The sequence below is a fragment of the Micropterus dolomieu genome, linkage group LG11, assembly GCF_021292245.1.
Source record: "Micropterus dolomieu isolate WLL.071019.BEF.003 ecotype Adirondacks linkage group LG11, ASM2129224v1, whole genome shotgun sequence".
Lineage (NCBI taxonomy): Eukaryota > Metazoa > Chordata > Actinopteri > Centrarchiformes > Centrarchidae > Micropterus > Micropterus dolomieu.
This window is the reverse complement of record NC_060160.1, coordinates 21,787,844-21,796,523: the sequence shown is the minus strand read 5'-3', so window position 1 is coordinate 21,796,523 and position 8,680 is coordinate 21,787,844.

Sequence of the window (8,680 nt, the reverse complement as noted above, 5' to 3'; positions counted from 1 at the left end):
GCAGGACCCAGGGAACAGAGACATACAATTACTGCACAAAACAGGACATACACTGAACAAGGAACAAATACAGAACAAAACATAATCCAGGCCATGATGAAATAAACTTACGGAAACCATGAAACCCAAACTAGAAACCCCAAATTACAACAGGCTAAACCAGGAAATAATTAAGGCAATTAACTTATGATTAAATTAATAATAAGTTAAAGAATAACATAGGAAATCAATAACTCAAAACCACAACCATGACAGTATACTTTTATTTCTTTCAACCATGACCATACTCTTTCCCTAACCAAGTAGTAGTTGCCTAAACTTAACTATACCTTAACCATAGATTTTGCATGTATGTGTTTATCTAATTATAAAACTTAGTGACAGGTTTTCACACTACACTGACTTCACCCACATGGAATCTGCCACCTTCTTACAGAACATTCTGAGCATTGAGTTCATACTTTTGTTTCAGCTTCATATCTGAAATTCAGCCAAAATTTGTTAGCCCCACCCCACATATACCTGCTTCAGCTCTAACTGCCATCCTCACATTTTTCTGGCAGAGCAAAGAAGACAGATAGGTGAGCTCAACCAGTTGTACCTTTTTCTTAGCTTAAGTTTCTTAAATTTTCTTTTAATTGTTTCAGCATTGGTTAAACTTTAATTAATTCATTCATTCTAAGAAACTTATAAGAGTGAAAGGTTAGAAGTGTAGATCTGGTCATTGGATGCACATGACTTTGCATTGTTTGTAAAATATAGTTATATAAGCAACTTATTAAATTGCTCATGTAACTGTGTGAGCTCAATTATACATTATATATATACATAGAAAACAGATCATGGTGTTGAGTTGTTTAAAATAACATTTAAAATTTAAAAAGGAGATACATGCTTTTATGCACATCACATGTTTTGAAACTTACAGTTAAATTGTTCGTATTGGACTGCATTTATTTTCTTTCGCAACAGGCATGGAAATATGCCAAGTGATTTTTTTCCCTTTTGTTTAGTATTCTTCTAAAATTCCAGTTAAATAAACTGAAGATTACTTGAGGTGTACAAATGACAAAGTGAGCAGATTACTGTTCACAATGGGCTGCCCCAGAGCTCCAGCGCGAGTTCTGTTACTCTCAGCTGTTGGGGTTGGTAAGTGTCCCCTTTTTATAGCTGTCTGCCAAAATTCAGATAAGGATCATTCACTTTCTTGCCAGTGCCCATAATAAATATTTAAATTAAAAATGTGTGCTTTTCCCTCAGTATGTATATCAACATTGGTTTCTGCATTGGTAAGTCTGTTTGCTTATATTGCAGCACTAATTGTATTTTATGTGTCATCTGTAGAAAATACTGTGTTATCTGTAGAAAATACTGAATAAATGTGCTTTGCTTTTTGTATTTCAGCAAAATACAACATCAGGTAAGGAGGCACCTTTCTTTGTTCAACTTAATAATACTTAATCATAAAATTAAGAATGTATTCAGACCATTGATTCTATGTAATTATTCATATTTTGACATTTTTAGGGCCAGGTTCACTGACATCTGAAAACAGGTCAGTAAGCAAATTTCTAATTGAACTGTTATTTATCATATGACCTAACACATTCACAAACCAGTGTTCACTGGGAATATAATTTCAATAATAATTTACTTAAATGTTCACTGTAATGTTAATTTTTGTTTCACCATTTTATTTTGTTCTAAAAGCAATGCTGTCACTCCAAGCAGTGGTCTCCAGGAAACTTGCAGTCCAGAAAATCTACAACGTGCCAGTCACAGAGTAAGACTTTCAGAATTCATTTTAGTAGTAAATTTAAAATGCCCCAATTATCTGTGTAACTTTTGAAAGTCAACCAAGCAGTGTAGATAAATTACACCCCCTTGTGTTCAGTTGCTGACATTAACCAGTCACCATTCCTTGTTGCTGCATAGTACAACAACATCCATCTATGTTTTCTCTAGATATCTGCTGCAGTGGACACACTGGCAGGGGATCTATCCTGTAAAAGCGGTAAAAATATGAGCTTCTCAGAAGACAAAGTCAGGGAGGTGGAACAAAACCTCAGACAGATCGTGGAGTCCACTTTAAAAGTCTTCTTTGACCTGGTATATGTTACGTTCCTTTTTTTTCTTTCAATTTTCCACACATTTCTGTAACATGTATTTTGTTTGGAATTCAATTAATTAATTAATCAAATAATATAATCACTGATAGAATGGGCCCAACAAGTCCCATTCAGAAATATTCACCTTATAAGAAAATCAAGAAAAATCAAATATCAAATGTCTGCGCTACATGGATTATGCAACACAGTAAATGAAATAGATCAAAATAGTAAAAATTGTCTATATTCAAAAATGATTGATCACAAATTGAGGATATACTTACATTCATAAGGTATTGAACATTTGAATGGAAATATCTGCATTTTGCATCAGAAAATATTAATAATTTTGGTTAGTGTTACATCCTCTACAATACTACACTCAAATATATATTAATCAATTTGGGAGAAATAGCAGCTTCTACTCCCTGTAAAAAAAACAGTAAAGAACTGGCAGCAGGGTTGCCATTATTCTACTTTAAAATTAACATTATTTAACTGTCACTGAGATTAACGGTGTTGTACTATTAATGAAAAATACAGTATGAACTGGTATTTTGATTACTTTCACAGTATTTTATAGCTAATTTATGTGTTTAAAAACATTATATAGCTGGTTGTCACTCTTCCCACATTGTCCAAAGCTGACATGCACAGAACGCAAACCATATGAAAATGTTATTTGTTAAGTGAAGAACAGAGATAAATCTTTAATTTTGGAATTATGTAATTGCAGTGTGAGAGGAAAAAATCCAAAGATTCTTATTGCCCTTTACTTTTTATTTAAATATAAAGTTGGAAACTGCAAATTAAGAACAATTGCATTTTTTTTACTAACTATACTCATGACATATGAAGAAACCCATTCTCTCAATCCAGCTTTGGAAGCCCATTGACTGCATGAGAGAGAGAGAGAGAGAGAGAGAGAGAGAGAGAGAGAGAGAGAGAGAGAGAGAGAGAGAATTACTTTCATTGCAACTTCTCACATGCAATTTCCTGTTATTATAATGTGGAGCATGAACATAAAGATCCAAAGAAAAAATACCCCCAGCCCTGAACTAACCTATGGGCCAGCCTGTAACATACAACAGTTGTATGGGTAGTTTCAGAAGCCGAAACACAAATAACACGGAGAGAATGATAGAAAGAATACAAGGTGTAAGAATAAGAGACATAATGAGTAAAACAAATGATTGAGAGAAAGAATAGAGTGAGATAATGGAAGAGGGATTCAGACTTTCTTCTCTGTAAGGGAGAAATAGGAAGGGAGGGGGAGATTGAGATAAAGAAAGAATTAGAGGATTGGGATAAGCCCAAGTTTTGAAAAATATATGCAATGAGTAATGGGATGAAGTAAGCTCACCATCTTCAATTAAGTCCCACTCAAAGTCCGTGAGTCTCCTCAGCAGAGTGGATGCATGTGGACTGACTGTTGTTGTCTTTTTGTTGGTGATTTTGCCAGTTTTCTTTGATAAGACCCCTATAGTGCCTGGTCCAACCTCAGTGCCTCTCTCAGGGTTTATTCCAACCAAGCGCCTGACAAACAACAACATGGCACATCAGATCCACTGACACACTGACTCTGGGCTTAATCACACATTCCTTAAGATTTCTGTAGGCTACATTATGTGCTGTCAGACCTGCACATTTCCGAAAGGTCCTTTTATATTTAGGCATATAACACCGCAGTACTAAATTAGGTATATTGTTGTGAATTTTCATGTCTCACAAAGGCAACTGAGGAGCTAGACCGATGTTCACAGATCTGACAAGAAAACATCATAGGAAGCCAAACAAACTTGACTGTTCTGTTAAAGAAGTAGTAAACTGCAGTTGTAAGACTGTGAAGCAAGAAAGAAAACTGCCCCACAGTTTCTGCTCTATAGCCTTGACTACACTATCAACATGTCATCAAGCAAACTCATGGCAATGTAACAAAAAAAAAACCACACTTACAGAAGCAGTAAGTTACAGAGAAAGAAATTTTTTTCAGCACTTCATTGCTGATTCAATGATTACGTTGTAAATTACTTGCCTTGTGTTGTGTGTGCATTTCTAGCTAGCTGCTTCTTTTATGACATGCTGACATTCAGCAAGCAAAACAAACTAGATACATCACTGATAGACTTTGCACCAATTAATAAATAAATAAAATTGCGACTCACCCAAAACATAGTAATTTGTTGATGGATGAAGAAAAGAATGGATCTAGCTTCACATGTGTAGATCAGGTGAAATTGTTTTTCCCAAAATGCAAAAAATACTGCATGATAGCTACCGTCTAAGATACTTGTTGGTTGATTAGCAGTAAAGTGCTGTATTTTAGGCATACATTATAGTACTGTTTAAGAAAACATTAATGGAGCGTAATTTAACAGATTTTCTTATTAACAGTAAAGGGCTGTATTTATGAAAAACAGGTTAATACTGTTCAAATCTTGCCGTAAATTTACAGCAACTATTTACAGACCTATATTGAGCATTTACAGTACTGAGTTTCGTGTAGCTTTCAATACCATTCTAAAGATTTAGATATGACAAATATGTGATACAGCTTTTATCGGTGGTTGATTTCAACTTTGTTTTATAACAGGGCACCAATCAGTCTGAATTCAATGTTCTGGATATATTTGGCGTCTTGGACAGTTTACGACTGGGTAACCACAGTGACTCAAGATTCATCAGACTGTGGTTCTCGCTTAAGATGGCTCCTCTTTTGCCCTATGTCAACGAAAACTTCCTGATCCAGCTGAGCAGTCAAAACTTCAGCTGCAGTTCGTTCCAAGAATTGTAAGTTTATTCAATTCCATTTTTACTTATACATGTAGATAAATGCAGTCTAACTAAATGGTCATTAAATAGTTAGTAAATGAACTGAGATATTGTTAATGTGGCTGAAATAATAAATATTATAGTAAGTTGTGGAATAATGACATGCACTATATGTGCATACCCTATTATGTGAATCCTGGTCCTGCTGCAGCTAAATTAAATTAACTCAATGAGTGAGACTAACAGGTGCGTAGTAATAATGTGACCAGAGTCACTTTGATGGCACTGTGCTTGCTGTGACTGATATTCTCATATGGTCACAGTGACACCTAGAGTTCAGAATAGGACCGACATTTTAATTTAGTCAGGCCAAATATAATTTAGATTTTTAATAACAATCAATTAAACAAATGACATTCCCATCACTAACAACTATATTTTGTTGTTAGTACCACTATAATTTGACAGAAAAACTGAGCTAGCCAGCTAGCCTGGCTCTGTCCAACGGTAACAAAATCCACCTACAAGTTCCTCTAAAGTTCACTAGATGTTATCTCGTTTGTTTAATTATCAAAAAACTAAGTGTAAAAATGTCAGTTCACTTTTTTACGGGAAATTATGTGTCAGAATATTTCTTGGCTGGAACCAGTTGCCAAGCAATCAGCACAGACTCCAAGAATTTTCTTTTAAAATGGTGCAACACAGAAGTATGCTGCGATTTTCGTTGAATTAGCTATTGCAATCTGCATGTTTTTAGCTCCTGATTAATATGACAGCAGTTAATTATGCAGTCCACTCCTGGAATTTCACTGCAGTGGTGAAATTTTTATGAGATCACCAAGCTTAGAAAATGAATGATAATGTAGTGATCCTTATTATAAACCATTTACTTCCACAGTTAAACTCCACCTGAAAAACAGTTCATATTGCTTAAATTACTTGACATTATATAACTAATTATTAATGTAGTAGTATATATTAAACACGGAGGAATAAAAATGAGATGTAGAAAATAGCCACCAGTTAAGAAAGAGAGAACAGCAGGTAGAAGTGGAGTAGGTGGAGGTGGAGATGGTTTTGGTGTTGCTGGCCGATCTTAGTACTGATGTAAATGTCACCAACTGTAAATGTTTTATCAAAATAATGAAAAGCATTTGCAGACTGTTGTTATTTTAAAAGTGATGGTCAAGATCAAATTCATATTTGACACAAATCCCGCTAAGATTGCTGTTACAGTAATGACACCCTTATAATGTGTTCATTATAATCATTGTTCCATTTTTTTCTTTCAATTAATAGTTTTTTAGTTATATATAGACCTAGGGCTATATTTATTATATATATATTTGTTTTTACCTGAACAACCTTACACATTATGAATCCAATCTGTGCTATTTCTACACCTTTCTTCATTGGTGGAGAATTTTCCACACTGATTGAAACTGATTGCATGACTATAGTAATCTCAGAGCAATGCATAGTAAATGTCAGTGAAACATGTCTCCTCCTACTACTTAATGACTCTCCCTTGAATGTATATGAGGAGATGCCCTTGAGGAGAGAGGGGCATCTTGTAAGCACTTGCGATAATGATATGGAAATTATGACTCCTGTTTGATAAATGTGTTTGGGACAGAATGTGTAATAAGCCATAGTTTATGTTGCTTTAACATCATGTTATTTAGTAATTGCTGTTACACAATAATATGTTTAAGGCACTTGTTAAAACCATCAGACAAAGCTAGGCAATTTATTTAAAGAGCGCATTATATACACATGTGCAATTCAGTGTGCTTTACATAAAAATAAAGGTTACATGTTAAAATACTATGATGGGAAGAATTAAAATGAATAAAAATTAAGTGAGCAATAGGAGTAATTAAATAAAATAAAAGACAAGAAAAAAAAATTAGCAGCTAAACAAATAAACTAAATAAAAACAATAAAAGATAGGATAGTTAAGGCTGCACAGATATCTAAACAAGTCAGTAAACAAGTCCTACAAAACAATAAGGTTTTGAGGGAGGATTTAAAAATCGCCACAGTTGAGGCTTATCTAAGAGATTCTTGAAGTTTGTTCCAGGTGTGGGAAGCCTAATAACTGAAAGATCTTTTACCATGTATTCCCTTTCTGGATGACCTAATGATTCTTGATGGTTCAAAGGGAATAAGAGCTAGAAGATATTTTGGTTCGAAGCCATTTAGAGTTTTATAGACCAATAAAATAATTTCTGAATGAAATCTCAGGCTAATTGGAAGCCAGTGCAGAGATCTAAGAACTGGTGTGATGTGTTCAGTGTTTGTGTGTTTTAGTTTTAGCAAACACCCTTGTAGCTGCATTTTGAACATGCTGTACTTTTATTAGACTTTTGTGGGTTAGGCCAATATGAAAGCCATTGCAGTAATCTAGCCTACAAGAGATTATGTTAACTGGTTCTCTGATGACACTAAAAATGGTCAATACACATAAATTATTGCTTTTGTCGGATGATAAATAAAATGATTGTGGTTGTGTGAAAGTGTGTTTTCAATTATTGAGGCTATGAGCAATGAACTGGAGACTTCTGAAAGAATTTTTATTCATTAATATAATTGATTACACTTTAAAAGCCTTCTCTTAAATTTTAGCATCCAGGCACTCAGCAGCCGAAGCGTATCCATGGACAGAGAAACACAACAAGCCGTCTTCACTAATTTCATCAAACCGTTCCTTTCAAGAAATGACTCGTCAGGTAAAGGCAAGCGCTCAGGTTCAGTTTGGTAAAGTCTTGATAGCATGTGGTGCTAACACCCTGCCAATGTCTTTGCTTCTGTCTTCTTTGCAGATCCTGGCTGTGTCTCATTTACCAGAGGGAGTAAAGATTGGCTCCTGGCAAACCTTGGCAGCTTCTCTGGCTTTGCAACCCTACAGGATTTGCAAGCCCTCAATCCCAACTTCTCCAGCGTAAGTAGCACCTGCAGTTGTAGTATTCTTCTCCCAAACTGAAATGGCTGACCTATGGATCTGCAATTACTGCTGTCTGATTTGCTATTGATCCCCCTCTGTAGGCTGAAGCGTTGTCAGTGCTCACTCCTACTCAGGTGGCACAGTTGACACTGAGTTCAGGGGCCTCGACCGACACAGACCAAATCGACCGTGTGTTTGAGCGACTTGAGGAGGGCAATGCTCTGGAAAATGTGGATGAATTCCTGACACAGCTGACAGCAAACGGAAAGGTAGGCTGCTCGTGACACTCAGGGAAGAAGCACAATCCTGGGCTATAAACCGAGCATAGTCTGTACTCAGATATGTATGTAAACCTTGAAATCGGTTGTGGTGGACGCGGTCGTATCAAATATTTTGTTGCATGCTTTCCAGCGTCCTGTATGGTGTACTTGCTACATGGAAACAGTGTGGTGTTGAAATCCTCTAATGTCATAATTTGACAGGTCCCTGACTTCCAACCTGTCGTGAGAGATCGTATAATGAATAGGACCTTCGCCATCATCAGTCCCCATTTCCAGAACTTCAAGGAAGATGACTGGTTTGCTTGGTTCCATCTGAAACTGGTCCTTGTCCTCCCAAGTTTCACTCCAATGATGCTCGAGAACGCAACCTCAAACATAAACTGCACAAACTACCATGTTGTGTGAGTAGCATTTCACCAACAAGCAAGATTCCATTGCACCAAAGTACAAAACGGTAATGAGGGACAGCGTAAGAATGTTTCTTTTCACCCTGTGCAGAGTGAGTGGGCTGGCCGGAGCTTTCCGCGCTATGCCGTTACATAGACGACAAGGAATCGCAGACGTTCTGCTGG